Source organism: Magnolia sinica, chromosome 6 (assembly GCF_029962835.1).
Source record: "Magnolia sinica isolate HGM2019 chromosome 6, MsV1, whole genome shotgun sequence".
Lineage (NCBI taxonomy): Eukaryota > Viridiplantae > Streptophyta > Magnoliopsida > Magnoliales > Magnoliaceae > Magnolia > Magnolia sinica.
In genome coordinates, this window is record NC_080578.1 from 33200441 (window position 1) to 33210161 (window position 9721).

Here is a 9721-nt window from a genome sequence, read left to right on the forward strand (position 1 = left end):
CATTTAGGTTTTAGGTTTAGGTTTAAGTTTTAGGTTTTAGGTTAAGGTTGAGGTTTAGGTTTAGGTTTAGGTTTAAGTTATAGGTTAAGGTTTTAGGTCATAGGTTTTGGTTTAGGTTAAGGTTATAGGTATAGGTTAAGGTTTAGGTTTAGGTTTAGGTTAAGGTTTAGGTTTAGCTTATAAGCTATAGGTTTAGGGAATTGAGAATAGGTTAAGGTTTAGGTTTAGGAAATCAGGTTCGGGTTCGGGTTTAGGTTTGGGTTTTCAAGTTTAGGTTTAGGTTTAGGTTAGAGAGTTAAGATTAGGATTAGATGTAGGTTTAGGTTTAGGGATTTGAGAATACATTTAGGTTTTAGGTTTAGGTTTAGATTTAAGTTTTACATTAAGGTTATAGGTTTAGGTTTTGGTTTAGGTTAAGGTTGAGGTTTAGGTTATAGGTTAAGGTTTTAGGTCATAGGTTTTGGTTTAGGTTTAGGTTTAGGTTAAGGTTTTAGGTCATAGGTTTTGGTTTAGGTTAAGGTTATAGGTTTAGGTTTAGGTTTAAGTTAAGGTTTAGGTTTAGGTTTAGGTTATAAGATATAGGTTTAGGGAATTGAGAATAGGTTAATGTTTAGGTTTAGAAAATCGGGTTCGGGTTCGAGATCGGGTTTATGTTTGGGTTTTCAAGTTTAGGTATGGGTTTAGGTTAGGGAGTTGAGATTAGGATTAGGTGTATGTTTAGGTTTAGGGACTTGAGAATACATTTAGGTTTTAGGTTATAGGTTATGGTTATAGGTTTAGGTTAAGGTTTAGGTTTAGGTTTAGGTTTAGGTTTAGGTTTTAGGTCATAGGTTTTGGTTTAGGTTAAGGTTATAGGTTTAGGTTTAGGTTTAGGTTTAGGTTTAGGTTATAAGATATAGGTTTAGGGAATTGAAAATAGGTTAAGGTTTAGGTTTAGAAAATCTGGTTCGGGTTTGGGATCGGATTTATGTTTAGGTTTTCAAGTTTAGGTATGGGTTTAAGTTAGGGAGTTGAGATTAGGATTAGGTGTAGGTTTAGGTTTAGGGACTTGAGAATACATTTAGGTTTTAGGTTTAGGTTTAGGTTTAGGTTTAAGGTTATAGGTTAAGGTTATAAGTTTAGGTTTAGGTTTAGGTTTAGGTTTAGGTTTAGGTTATAGGTTAAGGTTTTAGGTCATAGGTTTTGGTTTAGGTTAAGGTTATAGGTATAGGTTAAGGTATAGGTTATAAGATATAGGTTTAGGGAATTGAGAATACGTTAAGGTTTAGGTTTAGAAAATCGGGTTCGGGTTCGGGATTGGGTTTATGTTTGGGTTTTCAAGTTTAGGTATGGGTTTAGGTTAGGGAGTTGAGATTAGGATTAGGTGTAGGTTTAGGTTTAGGGACTTGAGAATATATTTAGGTTTAGGTTTAGGTTTAAGTTTTAGGTTATAGGTTAAGGTTATAGGTTTAGGTTAAGGTTTAGGTTTAGGTTTAGGTTTAGGTTATAGGTTAAGGTTTTAGTTCATAGGTTTTGGTTTAAGTTAAGGTTATAGGTATAGGTATAGGTTTAGGTTTAGGTTAAGGTTATAAGATATATGTTTAGGGAATTGAGAATAGGTTAAGGTTTAGGTTTAGGAAATCGGGTTCGGGTTCAGGATCGGGTTTATGTTTGGGTTTTCAAGTTTAGGTATGGGTTTAGGTTAGAGAGTTGAGATTAGGATTTGGTGTAGGTTTAGGTTTAGGGACTTGAGAATACATTTAGGTTTTAGGTTTAGGTTTAGGTTTTAGGTTATAGGTTAAGGTTATAGGTTTAGGTTTAGGTTATAGGTTAAGGTTTTAGGTCATAGGTTTTGGTTTAGGTTAAGGTTATAGGTATAAGTTAAGGTTTAGGTTTAGGTTATAAGCTATAGGTTTAGGGAATTGAGAATAGGCTAAGGTTTAGGTTTAGGAAATTGGGTTCGGCTTCGAGATCGGGTTTAGGTTTGGGTTTTCAAGTTTAGGTTTAGGTTTAGGTTAGAGAGTTGAGATTATGATTAGATGTAGGTTTAGGTTTAAGGATTTGATAATACATTTAAGTTTTAGGTTTAGGTTTAGGTTTTAGGTTAAGGTTATAGGTTTAGGTTAAAGTTGAGGTTTAGGTTATAGGTTAAGGTTTTAGGTCATAGGTTTTGGTTTAGGTTAAGGTTATAGGTTTAGGTTATAAGAAATAGGTTTAGGGAATTGAGAATAGGTTAAGGTTTAGGTTTAGGAAATTGGGTTTGGGTTCAAGATCGGGTTTATGTTTGGGTTTTCAAGTTTAGGTATGGGTTTAGGTTAGGGAGTTGAGATTAGGATTAGGTGTAGGTTTAGGTTTAGGGATTTGTGAATACATTTAGGTTTTAGGTTTAGGTTTACGTTTAGGTTATAGGTTAAGGTTTAGGTTTTAGGTTTAGGTTAAGGTTAGGTTATAGGTTATAAGTTTGGGTTATAGGTTATAGGTTAAGGTTTTAGGTCATAGGTTTTGGTTTTGGTTTAGGTTAAGGTTATAGGTTTAGGTTAAGGTTTAGATTTAGGTTTGGGTCAAGGTTTAGGTTTAGATTATAAGCTATAGGTTTAGGGAATTGAGAATAGGTTAAGGTTTAGGTTTAGGAAATCGGGTTCGGGTTCGGGATTGGGTTTGGGTTTGGGTTTTGAAGTTTAGATTTAGGTTTAGGTTAGGGAGTTGAGATTAGGATTAGGTGTAGGTTTAGGTTTAGGGATTTGAGAATACATTTAGGTTTTGGGTTTAGGTTTAGGTTTAGGTTATAGGTTTAGGTTTAGGTTAGGTTATGGGTTAAGGTTTAGGGAATTGCGTTTAGGTTATAGGTTAAGGTTTAGGGAATTGAGTTTAGGTTATAGGTTATAGGTTATAGGTTAAGTTTTTGGTTTAGGTTATAGGTTTTGGGATTTGAGAATAGGTTTTGCTTAAGGTTAGAAGTTTAGGTTAAGGTTATAAGTACAGGTTTAGGTTATAGGTTATAGGTTAAGGTTATAAGTTTAGGTTAAGGTTATAAGTTAAGGTTTAGGTTTAGATTATAAGTATTGGTTTTGGGATTTGAGAATAGGTTTAGGTTAAGCTTAGAAGTTTAGGTTTAAGTTATATGTATAGGTTTAGGTTAATATTGTAGGTTATAGGTTTAGCTTATAAGTATAGGTTTAGGTTATAAGTATAGGTTTAGGTTAGGTTATAGGTTAAGGTTTAGGGAATTGAGTTTATGTTATAGGTTCATGTTATATGTTATAGGTTATAGGTTTAGGTTAAGGTTTAGGTTATAGGTTTTGGAATTTGAGAATAGGTTTAGGTTATAAGTATAGGTTTATGTTAGGTTGTATGTTAAAGTTTAGGGAATTGAGTTTGGGTTATAGGTTTAGGTTATAGGTTATAGGTTTAGGTTAAGGTTTAGGTTGTAGTTATAGGTTTTGGAATTTGAGAATCGGTCTAGGTTATAGGATAAGGGTGTAGTCCCTGCAAATACAGATACAAACACGGCCTACTCCAATTGGTCAGGCCCTTCCAATGCTGTTCATAGGAAATGGACAACTTCATCATGGTCATAACAGCGGTTTCCATCTTCCAGGGACCCTCGCTCATCCGGATAGCTCCGACGCACATTCGGGTCTACTCCATTAATGACGACCAAATACATAAATACGGCCTGTCCAAATGACCAGGCCACTCCAATGTTATCCATAGAAAATGGACAGCTTCCTCATGATCATAACAGCGGTTCCCACCTTCCAAGGACCCCCGTTCAATATCCGGATAGCTCCGACGCACATCCGGGTCTCCTTCATCAATTTTTATGGAATTATACATGTCTTGCTCATGAGCATGCCTAATATTGCCAATGCATGAGATTCAACACAAATACCTTTTCATGATTCAAAGAAGGGAACTCAAGGGTTTTCCTTACCTTCCATTGTATGCTCCCAAGGTGCAGATGACCCCTGAAACACACGTACATCATGGGAATCGCTTCTCAAAACCACAGATTGTTTTATTTTGAAACTCGATCATCTCAACTGAAAATCTGTCACATAATGAATAACTGTAACCACAATGATAACTATTGTGAATGCACTATAATGAACAAATTATTATTATTATAGATAACCAGATATACTCACTGTATTTTCAGGATCTCCTCCATAGTTAACGATCTCATTCTAAGGCCCTTCTCCCTCCTCCTTTACCCGGGCTGCATTGGCGGAGTTAAAAAAGGGCTTAGGCTCCATTTGGTTTTTTTTTTTAATGTTTTTATAAATACTAATGTGATGATCAAATGAAGCCTAAGACTATAAATACGTTCAAATATGGTTGCGAGTATTCCCCTTGCAAAACAATTGTAACATCAAAACTTCAGTCCTTTCAGGAAAATCAATAGTCAAAGTAAAGATTTGAAAATTAGAACAAATGGGGCAACATCATTTATGGCTGACCATCCTTCTAAAAAAGATAAACAAGAAAAAGAGACATAAACAGTAGGAATTACCTAACTCTTCATCCCTAAAAAAAGGAAGAAAAAAAGCAAAAAAGAGAGGATTAGGACTTATCTCATCAAAGAAGCTGATAATACAACTGTTTGGTTTCCTACTCTCTAGAATTAGGTGTCATCTACTGAAAGAGACAGAAACACCCATATGGACCTTTAGTCATAATATGGATCATAAAAGAGCAGGCACCCTTTCTTTGAGACCAACAGGACATGTCTTAGATCCGGAAAACTGCTATTGGGTTATCATTGTTTCGACAGAAAAAGGAGTTACACCCAAATATATGCATAAACACACAAAGACAAGATAGTTGATTGCTCATTAGATTTGCCCCACTTCTTCTTTTTCTATCTTATTTTCTTTTCTTCTTCTTCTTCTTCTTTTTTATTTTTAAGGTAGTGACTCTCTGAACATACACACAGGGTAGTTGCCTGGCAATCCAATCTATCCAAATCGCTGAACTATGAAGGGAGCATAACTAAAAAATTGCAATAAGAAGATAATATTAACCACACATTTCCCTTTGAATTTATATGACTCATTAATTTACTGTTAACTATCTGCTTGATAGCCTTTAATTGGATGGTTAGGGTTGCTTGATCAGCGTGATTTTAGATATATGCTCCATCCACAATGGGACCCACATTTCAAATGGTCTGGGCAACTATAATTAATAAACAAGTTTGGGTCTCTTATATTGTTATGATACAAAGTTGATTTATAAGGAGGAAATAATTCCAAAATAGAGCCTCATGGCTACCACCTTCTTTAACATTAACATCTGCAAGTTCTGAATGAAATGATCTTCAGGCAGAAGGATCTGAAATCATTAAACTGCTTAGTGGAAGTATTCGTCTGGAATAGGAAAAAATTAGGGGCTGAATCAAATAATGTAAAATTGCTATTATTGTGGCTAAATGCAACTATTGTTTGGGCAAAATAAACAGCCCATCAAAGAAAGTGAACCAATAGGCACTTAGAGGAGGCATGAAAAGCAATTTTGCCATTGAGCCTTGGTCTACTAGCTAGAGCCAAAAGGGGTAAGCCTTAGTTTGAGTTTTGGTTGACCCTAGATGTCTGAGGGCTGGACTTGGGCTGAGTTTTTAAGGCCAACAACTGAGTTTTCAAGCCTCGGTTCGAGTTTTGGTTATGAGTATTCATTCCAATCATAATTCAAATCGTTCAAATGAATAATGCATATTTATGAGTCTAGACCATTTAAATGAATCAATTCATATTCCATAACCTTACAAATATTATAGGAAATTAAAGTAAAAGCTAATTAAGGCAGTGAAGCAAAAGTTATGCACCAAGCCATTTATTGTTCAAACTACCAATCAAAGCATCCATCAAACCGTTCTATATAATAACTATACAATACTAATAGAAGAAAGAAATTAAAGGCCAGTTTGGGATCATGGAAAATAAAGGAGAGAGTGACATTTTCTATTTTCCAATAAAGTATTTAGAGAGGGAAAAAAAAAGACAAGGGGAGGTTTGGGAAATTTTTATGACTTTTTTTTTATATATATATGAATCTACAAACAGTTCTCTTTCAGACAAACTCACCTCAATGTCTTTCAATTTTACAAGCTCAATATGGCCATTTCAATGGACGAACTTGTATTAGAATTAGCCTGATTCAGCGACTCTTTGACAGAATTGAGCTTCAGTAAGAGTTCCTTGACATCCATGGTTATGGAGCATAATTTTCTAACTAGTAATGCACTACTCCCCTCTGAACTAAATCAAACCCAACATCCAAAACAAACAGTCAAGTTCCAACATCATTCTCATTTCAGGGTGCATCCAAACAGGCCTCAAATAAGAGAAAATAAAATTGCAGTTGATTACTATAAAGTCTTGAAATTCCATCCAAATAAATCAAATGAAAAACAGAATTCAAAAATAAAAACACTAGCATTTCTAACAATTTTCTTTTGCAATCTAAAGAAAACATGAAGGGATAGTGGAGAACTTATTAAATTGAATTGCAAAGATGTGAAGGTATGTAGGAAACTCTAAAAGTACATTTGGAGCACTTATTAATGAACTGAAATTAACTCATTGGCATTCATATCAAATTTAAGTTAGCATAATCAAATGAAATAACCACAAGGAATACTTCCTAGTTTCTAACATATTATAAAATCAATAAATAGTGTCAAAGGAATATTCATTCATATAAACAAAAACATCATATAAATAGCCAGGAAGTCGTAAACTTAAAAATAAAATATAAAAGATCACATCCACACATATATCAACAAAGAAATCAAATCAAAAACCATATATCAATAGTTTCAAACCCAAGAAACTCATGACACAATCTAAGGCATGAAAATATCGTGCTTACAGACAATCCGTTCTCTATCGTGCTCTCCCACCTCTTCTAGAAGCCTCACTTTCAATTGTTGAGGCATGTCCTGCAGCATCAAGTTTCAATGTAGGTCATCCAACCATACAACCATGTGGGTCGACTCATGGGTAGAGAAAAAAAAAAAGGGACTCAAATGCAATCCACACAAAACATTCCTTGTACTATGGGTAGATGCATCATGTGCAATTCATAACTGGAATCAGTCGATCATATTTTTATTCACTGTGCTATGGCCAAGTCTGATTGGAATTGCTTCTAAGGAAGGTTTGAAATCAGCTGGATCTTCAATGCCTCATTTGGGGATTGGTTTTCTTTGGGATCCTATGGAGGATTTGGAGGGAGAGGAACAATAGGATTTTCAAAGACAGTCTTCTAGCACTATTTTTTTTTTCACTTGCATGTGCTTAAAGAAACCCCATTAACACATTTGTCCATCATTTTACAGGCATGCATACAGTGTTGATCATGCATACATACAAGCATCCATATAAACAATGGGAAAAGGAAAGACCAAACTGAAAGCATACCATTTTCCACAAATCACAACTCTTTGGCATTTTAACAAACAACTCGTCTACATTTTTTTTTTCCAAATACCAAAGCATGTCAACTGTCCAATGTTCAAACCAATCGGCCAAGGTATATAGATCTAACTACAAAAAAAAGTGTTAAGAATGCTCAAGATCCATCCAAGTAACCAAGATCAAGTTCAAGAAAAGCATTAACCTGGACGAGAAGCAAATCAGATGTTGCCTTCACTGGAAGAAACTAAGATTGAGGAACATTTGCACCAATAGCATGATCAAAGAACTGGTTCCCAGGAAGAAGAAATAAAGAAATGCATTTGATGAATACCCGTATCGCTGCTCCAGCTGCAGTTCCCAGGAGAAACTTTAGGGTTTTGTTTTCAAACCCTAAGGTTTCGATTTCGAAAACTCTTGATCCGAAGCCCTGCATTGTTTTTGCTCAGATTTTTCCTATGTTCCAAGAGAGAGGATGGGGAGCAGTGAGAGAGGATTGGGGGTGGAGAAGGAGAGTGGCAGAGAGAGAGAGAGAGAGAGAGAGAGAGAGAGAGAGAGGAGTGGCGAGATAATGGAATAGAGAACAAATGAGAGAGAGAGAGATAGGGCGAAAATTGGGCGCGGCTCTGTTTCGAGCGTGCGCCCATTTTTGGGCATAGGGACTCATGGACAGTCCTGTCAGGGGCTTTGAGGGGCCCACCATGATGTATTTGCTTAATCCATTTCATCCATTAATTTTACTAAAAATATTTAGTTCATATTCCAAAAAATAAAGTATATTGAAGGCGCAAGTGGACCACACCATATGAAGTACATGTGATTTAATCTCCATGTTTCTTACTGTGTGGTCCACTTTAGCCTTCGATCTAGTTGATTTTTGATTTCATGTCCTAAAATAATATTTCAAAATATATGGATGGCTTAGATAGAACACATATATTTTTTTAGTCCCTATAGAGCCCCTTACACCGTTGTTAATTGGTAATGGTGTGGTACCTTTTTAGCTACGGATTAAATCCGTAGTAAATTTAGCTATGGTTTAGATCCATAGCAAAAAACTAACGTGGTCTGTAGCCTTTGCCCCTTTTTTTGGTAGTGTCAACCAGACCAACCCCCCTTCCCAAAGGGAAAAGGTACTCGGGACATTGCTACTGTTTTGTGTCTACTTATTTTTTCAACAATAGAGAAACTTTCCTGGGTCAGGGGAAGCAAAATTCTTTTAAACATTTCTATTATCCGAACTATGCGATCAACTAAGAGGATTTATTTTCATTCAAGGGAAGGACTTCCTCCAAAGAAAGAACTTCCCTAGGTCAGAGGAAGGGAATTTCTTTCTTAATATGACGATCCAAGCTATATGATTGACCACAAGGACTTCCATCTTTATAGAAAGAAAATCTTTCCCAGTGCTCAGCTTACCACCACGTCTGAACATTGATATCGACCTAGTAATTATATTTCATCTGATCTACTATAATTACTTAGAATATTGCAACACAAGAAGTCACGACCAAAAAGTTCTTTCATTTATAAGAAAGGTTATTACAAAATATAATTCAAAAATCACCACTAGTGGGGAACGATCAGGTCCAGTCGACCTGTGGATGGCCCTGCTCGGCTCCACTAGCACCTAGGGCCGTGTCTACGGTGGCTTCCTTGCTCAAATTGTCCAGATCAAACTCTGTATACTTTTGTTTCATAAGCTCCTCGCATCACTCGTAGCCCATGTAAAAGTAATCTTCAAGCTCTTTTGCTCGTTCTTCTGAGGACTTGAAAGCCTCCACCCGTGCCACAGGTATGGAGGCCTCGACCTCAGTCAACTTGGCCACGACCTCAGCCAACTTGGACCCCACCTCTACCAGATTTTCCACCGTCCTCATCCGCTCCGCCTCGGTAGAAGAAAGGTGTGACTTGAGGTCCTCCAACACAGACCGCATTACGACCCCATCCCATTAAGCCTCTAGCTGGGCCCTTAAGGTTGCCCGATCTTCCCCGATTATTCATAAATCTCACTATAGGGCCTCTAATTGGGCCATGGCCACATCCCTATCGGTCATAACGAGATTCAACTCGATGGCTCAGATCAGTGGTAGGGGCCCCAAGGACAGGCTTGGACCTACCTTCGACGGCCCTAGAAGGTCCACCTCGGCAAGCAGAGAAAGGAGCAACCTCCTTTTTAGCAGTTCTCCTCAGTCGCTTAAGGTCAGCAGTGGAGAGCTACCTCATCTTCTTTAGGGGGCGAGGACAGTCAAACATGTCTGCAAAAATAATGTAACCAAGTCAGATAAGAGATGAAGTCCAGAGCATAAAACAGAGTCCGACTTTCT